This window comes from Hyaena hyaena, unplaced genomic scaffold, assembly GCF_003009895.1.
Source record: "Hyaena hyaena isolate Hyena2069 unplaced genomic scaffold, ASM300989v1 scaffold_162, whole genome shotgun sequence".
Taxonomy (NCBI): domain Eukaryota; kingdom Metazoa; phylum Chordata; class Mammalia; order Carnivora; family Hyaenidae; genus Hyaena; species Hyaena hyaena.
In genome coordinates, this window is record NW_024080795.1 from 572,042 (window position 1) to 587,652 (window position 15,611).

At 41.5% G+C, this 15,611-nt stretch overlaps 1 pseudogene; it reads left to right on the forward strand.

The window, feature by feature from the left end:
• The first annotated feature begins 1,363 nt into the window (after window positions 1–1,363).
• LOC120236828 lies at window positions 1,364–6,361 on the forward strand (annotated as a pseudogene).
• The last annotated feature ends 9,250 nt before the right edge of the window (window positions 6,362–15,611 follow it).

A 15,611-nucleotide genomic window follows, 5' to 3' on the forward strand; every position in this document is an offset into this window, starting at 1 on the left:
AGTGTTTGTAAAGATAATTTCTTTTTCTTTTTTTCTTAGATGTCTAGAAGCACTCACTGGTTCAACCATCTGGGTCTTGGGGTTTTCTTTGGGAAGGTGTTTAGTAAGTGCTGCAATTACCCTAATAGCTAACAGATTATTTAGACTACGTTCTGTTTACTTGTGTGTCACTTTGGTAGGTTGTGTTTCTTGAGCAATTTGTCGTTTCATACAAGTTGTCAAATTTATGGGCTTAAAATTGTATTCATTGCATTCTGATATTCTTATTATTTGTTATTTTTGCTTAGTTTCCAAGCATTCGAGAACTTTGGAGTCATCTTTGTGTTTTCGAGGTCCAGCTTGCTTCTTCTATGGTGAGAGAGCACACTCTAAACTGTTCCAATCATTTGAAATGTGTTGAGGCTTGCTTTGTGACTCACTATATGGTCAATTTCGGCATGTGTTACATTTGCATTTGAAAAGGATACATGTCCTGTTATTGTTGGGTAGAGAGTTTTATATATATGTAATACATATATGTATACTATACATAAAATATATATCAACATATAATCTCTCTATATATAGGTATCTTGCTATCTGGAATTTGCTAATTTTGTTATCTAGATCTTCTATCTTATTGATTTTTTGTTTTCTTATTCTATCAGCTGTTGAAAGAGGTGTGTTCAAACTTCTTATTTTTATTTTTTAATTTTTGTTATTAAATGTTTATTTATTTTTGAGAGAGAGAGAGAGACAGAGCTTAAGTTGGGGAGGGGCAGAGAGAGACACACACAGAATCTGAAGCAGGCTCCAGGTTCTGAGTTGTCAGCACAGAGCACGACGCGGGGCCTGAACTCATGAGCTGGTGCTCCAGCCCTCATCCTATGCCATCCTCAAAGGGAAGACTCCCAGTGAGGCGCCTGCACCTATGATCAGGGTGAACCCGGCAGGTTTTCTCTCAGACGATCTTCAGTGATAATGCTGGAGTTAAGAAGTCTCTGTTTCTTTGCCCCAAACCAGAAGTCTTCGTTCCCTGCATATAGAGTAAGAGTCATGCTCATTAGAAACTGGTTGGTGTTTAAAACTGAAGATTGTGGGGCGCCTGGGTGGCTCAGTCCGTTAAGGGGCCGACTCTTGATTACAGCTCAGGTCGTGGTCTCATGGTTCATGAGTTTGAGCCCCAAGTGGGGCTCCTGCACTGAGTGCAGAGCCTGCTTCCGCTTCTCTCTCTCCTTCTCTCTATACCTCCCCCCCTCATTCTTTCTCTCTCTCAAAAAAAAAAAAAAATCCTGAAGATGGTTATGACTGTTTAAGCTCTATTCTAAAGTAAAATTGTTTTGGAAATACTAAGCCATGGTAACCCAAATTTGCTTCTGGAACCATGAAAGTTTTGCTCATTTTTGACTTTGACAATACAGTCATAGATGGTAATAGTGACCCCTGGATGGTACAGTGTGCTCCAGAGGGAAAGCTTCCCATTGAACTACAAGATTCTTATGAAAGAGGATTTTGGACAGAATTTATGGGCCGAGTCTTTAAGTATTCGCGGGATGAAGGTGTAAGAGAAGATGAAATGAAAAGAGCAGTGACATCAAAGCCTCTTACCCCAGGCATGTAACTTTTGAACTTTATAAGAAAGAACAAGAATAAATTTGTCTGTATCATTATTTCAGATTCAGATTCAGTCTTCATAGATTGGGTTTTAGAAGCTGCCAGTTTTCATGATGTGCTTGACAAAGTGTTTACAAGTCCAGCAGCTTTTGCTAGGAAATGCGGAAAATGATCACGCCCGTTCTTGCCATGGGTGCCCAAAACGTCTTTGCAGACATGTAGTTTGGGTAGAATTTGTAGATAGTTACAACAGGGAGTGAACTATACATGATTTGTTGATATAGGTGATGGTGGAAATGATGTCTGTGCAGTTAACTTTTTAAAAACTTATTTATTTATTTTGAGAGAGAGAGAGTACGCACATGCACATGCTACAGTCATAGAACTTTATTGCCCAGGTCTGTATCATATGCCCAGCTCGAAAGTTAGGCATTGGGATCAACTCCACTCAAATTCCATGAATGTCATGCATTTTAATTCTCTCTCTTTCTCTGTCTCTCTCTCTTTACATATATTTTTAAATATTTTATCTTTAAGTAATCTCTACATCCCATGTGGGGCTCGAACTTACAACCCTGAGATCGAGTCACATGCTCCACCTATACAGCTAGCCAGGTGCCCCTGATTCTCTCTCTATATATATATTTTAAAAGCTATGAGGCATTATTATGATTGTTTTGTATAATCAAATCGATCTGTTTTTATCCACATATTTAGTTACCCATCACTCTTCATTCCATCCTGCCAGGTTTTAGTATCTGAGTTTATTTCCCTTCCTCCTAAAGAATTCCCTTTAGTGCAGGCTTGCTGACTATAAATCTGCTCAGAGTTTGTTTGTCTGACATATCTATGGCACCTACCTTTCTTAAGGATACTTTTGCTGGTTATGGAGTTTTACTTTTATAGTCATTTTCTTTCATACTACAATAATGCCATTCCATTGTGTTCTGGCTCCTATTGTTTCCACTGAGAAGTCAGGTTTGTTTGTTGTTGTTGTTTTAAACGCAATGCTTTATTTGCAAAATGTATAATTAAAATGACACGGTGTTTACACTGTTTCATGCACCACCACTTTGGATCTGACACATTTCCTTCAAAATGTGTAATTATATATAAATGTACTCAACAGTTAATATGTATGTTTTTTAATGGGGTGCCTGGGTGGTTCAGTCGGTTAAACATCTGACTCTTGATCTCAGCTCAGGTCTTGATCTCATGGCTGTGAGTTTACACCCTGGGTTGAGCCCCACACTGGGCATGAAACCTTCTTAAAAAAGCAAACAGAAGCACCCGGGGCGGGGGGGGGGGGCTCAGTCGGTTGTCTGACTCTTGATTTCGGCTCAGGTCATGATCCCAGGGTCATGGGATCAAGCTCTGTGTTAGGCTCTGTGCTGAGTGTGGAGCCCGCTTAAGATTCTCTCCCTCTACCCCTCCCCCCTGCTCGTTCTCTCTCTCTCTCTCAAATAAAAAGAAATTATTTAAAATATTTGAATTTACAAATTCATTTTTCAAGGTCTTCGAAATGGAACTCTTTAAGTGCACATCTCTAAACACACTATTTGGTGTGTGTGCTATTCATTTTTCACTTTGATGTCTTCTTCTGACCTCAGGCTTCACTTGTTCAGAAGCATCAGCATTCGCCATTTCATTCGCAGCTGTCCATATCCCAACTCATCCAGCCACCCAGGACTCAAACTTTGAAATACTCTTGGAATCCTTCCCTTCCTCCATCTATGTTTTACATTATATCAGAGAATAAAGGAAGCAGTTAATGGAATCGGATCAGGAGAGATACTTATATTTCAAATATAATATATGGAATGGACTGCATAATAAAGCAAACTTGAGGTCAAAGGTGACTGTAAATCCATATTTCTAATAATCTTCTTGATAACTAGAAAAACCTTTGCCTGACTGTAAAAAAAAAAGATTTTATTTTATTTTAAGTAATCTCTACACCCAACATGGGGCTCAAACTCACAACTCTGAGATCAAGAGCCTCATGCTGTATTGACTGAGCCAGCCAGGAGCCCCTGCCTGACTTTTTGTTGTATCTGTTTAGAGTGTCTGATCCTTCACCTCGAAATAGAGATAAAGAGGTGCTTATACTGGGAGAATGAGAAATTTTCTACTCTGTCATTTTCTTTCTTTGTGCTCGTATTATTGGCATTCCTTCAACCCATGGATTTTTTGCGAAGATCTTCTGAAACCATCTATTCATTATATTGAGTTGGTTTAGCTAAAATTAAACAATATTTTGCACAATACTTTTAACCCTCCACAGGTAGAGTACAAGCTAAAAAGCCAAGGAATGTGGGAAAACACCCATGGTAAGCCATTTGCTTTGTGGAACTCCCCCTCTTACCCAAGAATCCTCGGGACCTTGTATGTGACCATCTGATATACGGATTAAGGGAAAGTGCTAATTTCAATTTGCATAGGAAACATTAGTGAAGCTGACTTATAAAAATTTCTTTGGGTTAAAAAAAACCTATAGATAGATAGAAGTTCTGATATTTTCCTACAGCACCCAGTGAGGCTTCTGGCACCTCCTGCTGGGTGTATATACACCCCATTTGAGAGATCAATACTATCCACTGTGCTGGATGGATGACCCACAAATAGGGTAGAAGAAACTACCACACTAGTCAGACATTCCTCTTCCTCGTTCCTATCCCAACCCTAAAGTTCTCAGTGCATAGAAAAGGGAAGAGAAATCACGAGAGAAGGCAACCCCCTACTCTGCTCTAGACCCAAGTTGGGCACTCTTCTCCGCCCTTTGAGAAGACAGTTTTGAGTGAAATCAGAGCCCGAAGCTTTGAAATCAGCATGACTAAGTCTTAATTACTAAGAGAAACCTCCTTCGTCATTGCAGGGAACCGGAAGCTTGGAGGATCGGACTGAGATGTCACTGAGACAAGTGAACAATGGGAAAGTGAAGTTCATCACAGTAGAAAGGTAAACACCTTTACAAAAACAAAATCAGAGGGAAATGTCCTATTTCAAGACTTCAGAGGCATCCCGTTGTGTGTAAGGACCCAGAGCAGAGAGTGAAGAAACCACAGAGAACACTGGGCCACGGGAATGGAGGGAGGCATGGAAGCGGTAACACTGTGTCGTGTAACAGACTTTCTTGCGGACAGGCTTGCCACGAGCCCCGGTGACCTTGTAGAGATGAGTGGTGAGGGTCATCTAACGCCCAGAGCACAACTTCAAAGTCAGAGGCGTATTGGTTTGGATCTGGCCTCTGCCATTTTCACTTGCCATTTACTAATCCTCCTTAAGTCTCAATTTCCCCAACTATCCAATGGGAACCCTTATGGTACTGGGTTCATAGGGTTGCTATTAGGGGTAAATGAAGGGAAACTGGCACATCGTAAGTGCTCCAATAAATGGTAGGTGGACTCATCGCTACCATCACCATCAGCCAGTATATCATCAGATGGTTGCAGTTGCGTCTCTCTCTGCCAAAAGTGAAACATTTGGTAATCCCTTGCTCTGCTCAAACTGTTCTATCTTAAAAGAAGATACTGGCTGCCTTTCACAGAACTCTTGTGCCATACTGGGTACTGTGCTGAAAGCACTGTTCATGTAATTGTCACACTAGCCCGACAAGATAGAGACTGTCTGCATTTTGCAGATGAGAAGCATCGCCGAGATTTAAAGACGTTAACCAGCTGGCCCAAGAGCTCGTAGCTTGTGCGAGGCCGAACCCTGCTATTTCCACCATACGTCACTGCCGCCCACTGAGTATGGGTCTCATTCTGGAGAACCTGGTGAAAATGCTGAGGTGTCAATAACCCTGGAAGGAAGTGATTGGGTTGACAGTAAGTTGGAATTATAACACAAAGAACTAAAGGCATACTCATAAGTTACATCCTTGATTTTAGGGGAGTAGATTTCAAACTGTTCAAGGAAGTCATTTCTAAGACTTATTTTGCTTTTTAGAAGGTAATTTGTCTTTTTTCCTCTGGTTGCTTTTAAGACTTTGCCTTTCATCTTCAGGCAATTTTGTGACATGCCTCTGTGTGTGCTTTTGTGTATGAGTAGTTAGCCTCTAGATAGAATTTCTTGGACCCGTGTGTTAACATCTTTACTCAGTTTTGGAAAAAGCTCATCTATAATCTCTTCAAGTGTTACTTCTAAAATTTTTTAACATTTTTTTTTTTGAGAGACAGAGCACAAGCAGGGCAGAGAGAGAGGAGGACACAGAATCAGAAGTGGGTTCTAGGCTGTGAGCTGTCAGCACAGAGCTGGAGGTGGGGCTCGAACTCACAAACCATGAGATCATGACCTGAGTCGAAGTCTGACACTTAACCGACTGAGCCCCCCAGACCCCCCTCTTCAGTTGTTACTTCTGCTCCATTTGTTCTCTCTCTTCTCCTTCTGGGACTTAAATTGTATATATGGTAGACATTTTTCAGTGTGTCCCACATTTCTGGTTTGTTCTTTTCTCTGTTTTTTAAATTATTTTTCCCCTCTGTGTACTATAACTTAGGTGCTACGTATTTAATGATCAATTCACGGATCCTGTCTTCTGTTGGGTCCATTTTGTTGTCAAATGCTTGTGTTGAGTTCTTGGTTTCGGATGTTGGTATTCAGTTCTAGAATTTCCATCTGGTTCTGTTTTCCCACCTTACTGAGATACAATTGACATATAATAATATTGTGTAGGTTTAAGTATGCGATGTGATTCATTTGATACCTTTATAGATGGCAAAATGTTTACCGCAATAAGGTTAGTGAACATATCCACCACTTCATGTAGCGCCCTGAGAGATTAGAGAAACTGGTCATTGGCCCCACTGTCCATTTTTTGGCGAGGGGAACTTTTTCCAGCTGGGGAGTTCCCTCTTGGCACTAAGCAGCACCAGCCTGGGGGTGGGATGATGGGCAAGAGGAAGCTGTCCCTTCCTTTTGGTGTGGTACTTATCTGTTTCATTGTGCTGCTGAAGTGCACGCGGACTCGCGAGCTCTCCTAGAGCAGTTTTCGTTTGTGGGTAGCTGATGGTTGATCTCTGGGGGAAGCTGGAGCCTGGGGTCTCCTACTCCACCATCTTTTTTTTTTTTTTTTTTTTTTATTTATTTCTAGGAGAGAGAGAGACAGCGTGAGCAGGGGAGGGTCAGAGAGAGAGGGAGATACAGACTCTGAGATAGGCTCCAGGCTCTGAGCTGGCAGTCAGCACAGAGCCCGACGCGGGGCTCGAACTCACGAACCGCGAGATCATGACCTAAGCGAAAGTCGGACGCTTAACCGACTAAGCCACCCAGGCGCCCCTCCTACTCCACCATCTTGATGAACTCATCCTCTGACTCTTTTTTTTTTTTAATGTTTTATTTACTTCTAGGAGAGAAAGAGAGAGAGACAGCGTGAGCAGGGGAGGGTCAGAGAGAGAGGGAGTCACAGACTCCGAAACAGGCTCCAGGCTCTGAGTTGGCAGTCAGCACAGAGCCTGACGCGGGGCTCGAACCCACAAACTGCGAGATCATGACCTACGCGAAAGTCGGACGCTTAACCGACTAAGCCACCCAGGCGCCCCCATCCTCTGACTCTTTTAATTTTTTAAAGTTCTACTTATTTGTTCTTTCCTTTTAATTTTTTAAAATGTTCATTCATTTTTGAGAGACATAAACTGAGTGTGAGCAGGGGAGGGACAGAGAGAGAGGGAGACACAGAAACTGAAGCAGGCTCTAGGCTCTGAGCTGTCAGCCCAGAGCCCAACATGGGGCTTGAATCCATGAACCATGAGATCATGACCTGAGCTGAAGTCTGTCACTCAACCGACTGAGCCACCCAGGCTCTCCTTATTATTATTACTTTTTTTTTTTTTTGAGAGAGAGAGAGAGAGAGTGTGAGCAGGGAAGTCACAGAGAGAGAGGGAGAGAATCCCAAGCTCTCAGCATAGAGCCTGGTGCGGGACTCGATCTCACAAACTGTGAGATCATGACCTGAGCTGAAACCAAGAGTCAGATGCTTAACTGACTGGGCTACCCAGGTGCCCTATGATTCTTTATTTTTTATTTTTATTTTTATTTTTTGAAACTAAGCTCTATGCCCAATGTGGGGCTCGAACTCACAACTCCGAGATCAAAAGTTGGATAATTTACCAACTGAGCCAGCCAAGTGCCCCTTTCCCCAATTCTTTATTATAGACTCCAAGTCCCCGGTGAAATTTTCCATCTTATCATCCATTTTCTCTCAATATATTAGTCATCATTATTTTAAAGTCCTTGCCTGTTAACTCAAATTTGTGGATCTTTGTGGATGTGTTTCTACAGTCTATCTTTTTCTCATGGCACACCTAGTAACTTTTAGGTAAATGCTGAACATTGTATATAAAAGTTGTAGACATTCTTTTAAAAATTTTTAATGTTTATTTTGAGAGAGAGAGAGAGAGAAAGAGAGATAGAGAGAGAATGAGCAGGGAGGGGCAGAGAGAGAGAGAGAGAGATAACACACAGAATCTGAAGGAGGCTCCAGGCTCCAAGCTGTCACCACAGAGCCCCATGTGGGGCCCGAACTCGTGAACCATGAGATCGTGACCTGAACCGAAGTTGGGTACTTAACCAACAGAGCCACTCAAGTGCCCCAAAAGTTGTAGACACTCTGACTCAGGCTGATGTTCTTTCCCTTCAGAAAGTGTTCATTCTTGGGGATGCTTGGCTGGCATGGTTGGTAGAGTGTGTGACTTTTGATCTCAGGATCATGAGTTTGAGCCCCACATTGCGCATAGAGCCTACTTTTTTTTAAAAAAGAAAGAAACTATTCATCCTCTGCTAGGCAGAATAGGTGATCAATCATTTTAACCAACCAGGGGCTGAGCTGATGAAGGTTGGTTTATTATTTGGTAAAGCTTAGGCTGCCTTGGTTCCCCTTTGTTGGCTACAGCATAGTCCTCCAGGGCCTACCGCATTTACCAAGGCCCTCCCCACCGGAGTCCTCAGTGCTGACCTTTGCTTCTTGAGAATCAGAGACTCTAGAAAACTCTGCTTTGATTTTGAGAAAATTTTCCCTTAGGGTTTTATTTTTATTTATTTGTTTGTTTATTTTAGAGAGAGAAAGAGAGAGTGTGTGTAGGGGAGGGGGCCAAAGGAGACAGAGATTCCCAGGTGGGCTCTGCACTGTCAGCACAGAGCATGATGCGAGACTGGAACTCACAAACGGTGAGATCGTGACCTGAGCCAAATTCAAGAGTCTGACGCTCAACCTACTGAGCCACCCAGGCACCCCCCCCAACTCCCCCACCCCCCGCTTAGCCTCCCACCTCACATAGCAGCCTCTTCACTGCTCCCTCATACTTCCTTTCTTGGTTCTCCCACCAAATTCATTCTCCATCCTGCTTCCAGATTGATTATAAAATAAACATTTATGTCATCATGCTACTCCCCTGCTTAAAATAAATCAAACGCTCCTTATAGCCTTTAGGATAATATCCAACAACCTTAGTATAGAGCTTTATTTTTAAGATTTTATTTTTAGGTAATCTCTACACCCAACATGAGGCTTGAACTCACAACCCTGAGATCAAGAGTTGCATGTTCTTCTGACTGAGCCAGCCAAGCACTCAGTCTTACTAGACTAGAAACTCCATGAGGACAAGAACTGTGTCAAAGATGTTCATCACCATACACTCAGTGCTTAACTCATAGGGTACTCAATGTTTACTGATTGAATGAAGGAGTGAATGAACCAGAAGTCAAGGACATATATGCAAGGGAAAACACATAAGAGGGTGTCATAACTAGTTATGAATAGTGACAAAGAGTTTTAAATGATCTGAGACTTGCAGGCTCCTGACTGGCTTAGTTAGTAAAGCATGGAACTCTTGATCTCATGATCATGAGTTTGAGCCCCACACGTGGCATGGAGTTTACTTAAAATATATTTTTAAAAAATGATCTGTGACTTGCAATAAATGCTGAAAACCAAAAAAGACTTTTAGGGAATTTATATTCAGAAAAGAAAGAAGAAGATTAAGTAAACGTATACGACTACATCTTAGGGTTGATGGTGCAATTTGATGGGTGGCATAGTAAAGAAATGCCTTCAGGGGCACCTGGGTGGCTCAGTCGGTTGGGCATCTGACTTGAGCTTAGGTTGTGAGCTCATGGCTCACAGGTTTGAGTCCTGAGTCGGGCTCTGTGCTGACAGCTTGGAGCTTGGAGCCTGCTTCAGATTTTGTGTCTCCCTCTCTCTCTCTGCCTCTCTCCTGGCTCGCACTCTGTCTCTCTCAAAAACAAATAAACATAAAATTAAAAAAAAAAAAAGAAATACCTCAACCCTTCCTCTCTGATCGAGGAATTGTTGGAGAAAAGAAATGTTCTGTAGTAGTGGAAGTAGGCAAAGGAACTTAGAGGAATCAGTGTGGACATGAGAACTATATATGTTGAATTCTGGCTTTGACATTTACTACTGGGGCCTTCCATAAGTCACAGAAAGAAATCTCAGAGGGGCACCTGGGAGGCTCAGCCAGTTAAGTGTCTGATTCTTGGTTTTGGCTCAGGTCATGATCTCATGGTTTCGTGGGTTCAAGCCCCACATTGGGCTCTGTGCTAAGGGCGAGAAACCTGATTGGGATTCTCTCCCTCTCTCTCTCTGCTCCTCCCCTGCTCACACTGTCTCTGTGTCTCTCAAAAATAAATAAACTTAAAAAGAAGAATTCTCAGAGCCTCAGTTTTTTTCATGTGTAAATGAGGATACAGCTAATGTGCAAGGTAAGGATTTATATAGTGTTATGTGCGTGATACTTCATATATTCCAGAGCTTTCCCCACCAAAGAGAAGAAGGTAGATTCCTTAAAAATAACTTGATATTAATACAGTGATTAATTCTAGCAAGGATTATTATTTTTTTTCAATGTTTATTCTTGAGAGACAGAGAGAGACAAAGCATGAACCGGGGAGGGACAGAGTGAGAGGGAGACACAGAATCTGAAGCAGGCTCTAGGCTCTGAGCTGTAGGCACAGAGCCCGATGCGGGACTCAAACTCATGAACGGTGAGATCATGACCTGAGCAGAAGTCAGACACTTAACCGACTGAGCCACCCAGGCGCCCCCTAGCAAGGATTATTAAAAGGAAATATTTTGGAGCATTTAGATAAAGAAGGGACCAATTGAAATGATACATTTTTATCTATACCTATAAAAACTATAATTAAGTCACCTTATTTCTTTCTGTAATAGGATAATTTAGGTAGGTTGGATTAGATTACCCAACTGGTTGATCATAAAATGTAGATACAGGGCTTGCAGACATCAGCAAGGCATATAGGCATTTGACAAGGGCACGTTATGGGTGGGGAAGTATGGGCTGATGATTTTTTTATTGTGGTAAAATATACTGTGATATTATGATTTATAATAAAAAATATGTATATGGGAGTGCTTTGGTGGCTCAGTCGGTTAAGCATCCAGCTCTTGATCTCAGCTCAGGTCTTGATCTCAGGGTCATGAGTTCAAGCTTGGCTTTAGGCTCCACACTGGGCATGAAGCCTAGTTTTAAAAAGAAGAAAACATGAAAAAAATATGCATTTGGTCTTTGATCCTGTTTCTCACACAGAGCTCTTAAAACTCTTGGAATTTCCTAAGAAATGAGAACTGTAAGGACATTTTTGTATGCTAATGTGTTGACTTTTGTAACTCACCTAAGGATGGGGGTTGGTTGCCAGGGGAACGAAGGCTGAACCCAAGATAGGAATTTTCAGTTCCACCCCCTAATTTCCAGGGAAGGGAGTGAGGAGGTTGAATCCAACATCTACTGCCAATGATCTGATTAACTGGGCCTATTAATGAAGCTTCCTTAGGAAAAAAAACAAAAAAACGATGGGGTTCAGAGAGCTTCTGGGTTGGTGTGAACTGTGTGTGTGAACCGTGGAAATGTGGGGAGACTGGCTGGCACTCAGAGAGATCACGGAAGCTCATCTCCCTTTCCCCCTACCCTGCTGTATGCATCTCTCCCTTCTGGGCATTCTCGAGTTATATCTTCTTACAATAAGCCAGTAATCTGGTAAGTAAAATGTTTCTTTGAGTTCTGGGAGCTGCTCTAGCAAATTAATTGAACCCAAGGAGGGGGTCTTTGGAACCTCCAATTTATAATCAGTTGGTCAGAATCACAGGTGACAACGTGGACTTGTGAACTGTCCCCTGAGATTGGGGACAGAGGAGTAGTCTTAAAGGACTGAACCCTTAACCTGTGGGACCCAATGCTATCTCCGGGTAGATAGTATGAGAATTGCATTGAGTTGTAGGACACTCTGCTGGTGTGTGAGAATTATTTGGTGGATATGCGGGGAAAGCCCCCTCCAGATGTTGGAAAAATTGGGTCCAAGAACCTAAATTATATACGTGACATACATTACATAAAAATTACCATTTTAATCATTTTAAGTGTACAATTCGGTGGCTCTAACTACTACATTCACAACATTGTGACACCATCATTTCTATCCATTTCCAGAACCTTGTCATCATCCCAAACAGAACCTCTGTACCCATTAAATAATAACTCAGCATTCCTTGTTTCCCCCAGCCCCTGGTAGCCTCTATTCTACTTTCTGTTTCTATGAATTTGACTACTCTAGATACTTCATATAAGTGGAATCATATAATATTTGTCCTTTTGTGTCTGGCTTATTGCGCTTAACACAATGTCTCAAGGTTCATTCATCCGTGTTGTAGGTTGTATCAGAATTTCCTTCCTCTTTAAGGCTACATGTGCCATATTTTCCTTATCTATTCCTTCATTGGTGGACATTTGTATTGTTCCCAACTTTCAGCTCTTGTGAATAATCTGCTATGAATGAGCTGGCTGTTTAAACTTGATGAATTGGCACCTGATCGAATGATTGTGCTTAAAGAGTGCTGATAAATGAAATGATGGCACCTATTCTAGTGGTTGGCCATAGGGTTCAGCCTGTTCATCAGACTTCTCAAGAAAATAGAGCATGATTAGTTCACTGGTATTGCAGTAGATGTGAGTGTGGAGGAATGGTAACTCTGTTAGACAGCAAGATTAGAACTCAAAGAGATATTGACATGTTAGATTAACTGAATCAAGAAAGATGAAATGTCACTGGGGCAAAATTAAAGTAATATATTTGAGTTCAGAAAGCCAACTGCATGAACACAGGTTGAGAATGCTGCCACTTTTTTTTTTAAGGTAATCTCTACACCCAATGTGGGATTCGAACTCAAGGACCCTGAGACCAAGAGTTGGATGCTTCACCGACTGAGCCAACTAGGCACTCCAAGAATGCTGTCACTTTAAAGAGTAAGCTTGGGGGGCGCCTGGGTGGCTTAGTTGGTTAAGCGTCTGACTCTCGCTTATGTCACGATCTCGCGGTTCGTGGGTTCGAGCCCCGCGTCGGGCTCTGTGCTGACTGCCAGCTCAGAGCCTGGAGCCTCCTTCAGATTCTGTGTCTCCCTTTCTCTCTGACCCTCCCCTGCTCACGCTATCTCTCTCTCTCTCTCTCTCTCTCCTAGAAATAAATAAAACATTAAAAATAAAATTAAAAAAAAAAGAGTAAGCTTGGGGTACCTGGGTGGCTCAAGTCAGTTGAGTGACTGACCTTGGTTCAGGTCACGATCTTGAGGTTCCTGAGTTTGAGCCCCGCATCGGGCTCGCTGCTGTCCATGCGGAGCTGGCTTCAGATCCTCTCTATCCCTCTCTCTGCCCCTCCCTTGCTTGTGCTCTTTCAAAAATAAACAAATATTAAAAAATAAAAGAGTAAGCTTAATGCAAAGCCAGTAATATTAATTGCCCCCATCAACATTCAATAGATGTGAGACCACATTAATGGAAATACAATATCTAAGAAGTAGGTGATAGTCATATTTTACTCTCAGCTGCACCTAAGGGATTGGTGTTCATTTCTAAGTTAACACTTAAAAAAATTTATGATTATAGTTGACACAATCTAAGTAACACTTTTAAGAATGCATAAGAGTGTAATATGAGCTTGAGTGTCACACATTTCATTACTTCACATTTCAGTTTTGTTACTCTTAGCTGTGACCTTTGACAAGTTACTTAAACACTCAATGTCTCAGTTTCCTCAATTGTAAAATATAAATAATAGTAATAGGGTTATTGTGAAGACTGTGAAAATTAGGGTTATTGTGAAGATTCAATGAAGTAGCATATAGTAAGTGCTCCATAAATATTAATTTTTTTAATGTGGTAGTCGAAACCAGAGTATATTCAAAGAAGAGCAACCACTTACTGGTTCATCCCACCAGTTCCACTCTCCCAGGAGGACTACTTGAACAAACTAGAGATGCTCGGCCTTGAGAAGACATAATGTGGGGGACAGGAAAGCTGTTTTCTTTTTTAAGATTCTCTTTTTTAAGTAATCTCTACACTCACTGTGGGGCTTAAACTCATGACCCCGAGATCGAGAGTCACATGCTCCACCGACTAAGCTGTCAGGCACCCCTTGAAAGCTGTTTTCAAGTATTTGCAAGACTGTTCTGTGGATGAGGCATTAGACTTTTTCTGAATGGCCTCATGGAGGAGACCCAGAATAAATGGGTGGAAGCTATAGGTTTTGGATTCATGTGAGTAAAATGGAATTGGCTGACTTCTGAGACAGGGAGTTAACCTTGACTGCAGGTGTCCAGGCAGGGGCCAGACAAGGATTGGGCAAGTCTTGGAAAGAAGATTCTGCCATCACATGGTTGATTTGAGTAGATGACCTTTAATGCTCCCTAATCTAAACCGGAAGAGTCTATGATGATAGGGAAATGCTTTTCTCTTTCTTACCTGTGTGATTGTAGAGATATGTGCATCTCTCTGCCTCCAATTTCTTCATTAAACCACATTTGGACCTACACAGAATGAATCAAGGTCAAATGAAGCCTGATCTAGGAAGCTTCCACTGCTTATGTCTTAGCTATTTACCTTACAAGTGACTCTTGTGACCACATGACTCAAAGTCCCCAACCATGACCCCAACTCCTCTACATAATTACTGAGCAAAATGGTGGCCCAGGCTTCCTTGGATAACGAGGCTGAGGGAAGTCTGATGAACTTTTTAAGACATTTTTGAAATGTTCCTAAGTGCTTCTTAAAAGAAGTATCATTTGGGGGGAAAGAAGATGTCAACTTAAAATTTCAACCACAGATTCAAGAGTGGCCTCTGAGGGTGACTGGCAGGTTTTGTAGAGTTTTCCCATTTTTATAGACTCGTGCTTAGGAATTCATAAGACTGTAAATCTTGTCGTGAGAAAACTTGAGCAGGGAAGTTTGACTTAGTAAGTGGCTCAAATTTGCTTTTTATTTGGCATCTGAATTAAGACATAAAGCAGAATGAGCCTAAACAGAAAGTTTCATAGAAAAATGTATCATACTTTTTTTTTTATTACTTCTTAAAAGAATCAGGATGCTCTGGAGAACAAAGAAACTAGGTAAATCCAGCTAAACAAATGAGTGAATTGTGAACTAGACTATGTCATTTAGAGGGGACAACTAGACTTTATCCACAAAATATATAAATAGCCAGGCAATTTAAGTGAATCTTTGACATAGATGAGACTCACATACAGGAAAAATGAGGTTGATAAGTACATTTTCAAGTTTCACGGTTGTCTTGGCCCTTTGAGAGAGTGTCTCACAAAACACAGAGAAAACTTGGAAATGTAAGTCAACAATACGGACTTTCATCCCATTTCTGGATGAGATGCCAGTGGAAGGTACCAATGATGCTGAAAGCAGAAAGAGTGTACAGAATTGCTTTCTGACCGATGAACCAAAAATCTTAGTAGATTTTGTTTGAGGGATTTTTCCCTCTCACAGTAATTAGTTTCTTACAAAAAGACAATTCCTTTTCAACAGGCTGCTCAGGGAAAGGTTAAACAAAGGACGCATACCATTGCAAGTAGCAAAAACATTACAGTTCATGAACCAAATTGATATCTCTTATAAATCTATCTTCAAACAGCTACCGAGAATGCTATTGGCATTCGGTGAGTAACAAAATCGCAGCCTACAAAACCAAGTCAAAGCACACTAGAACCATTT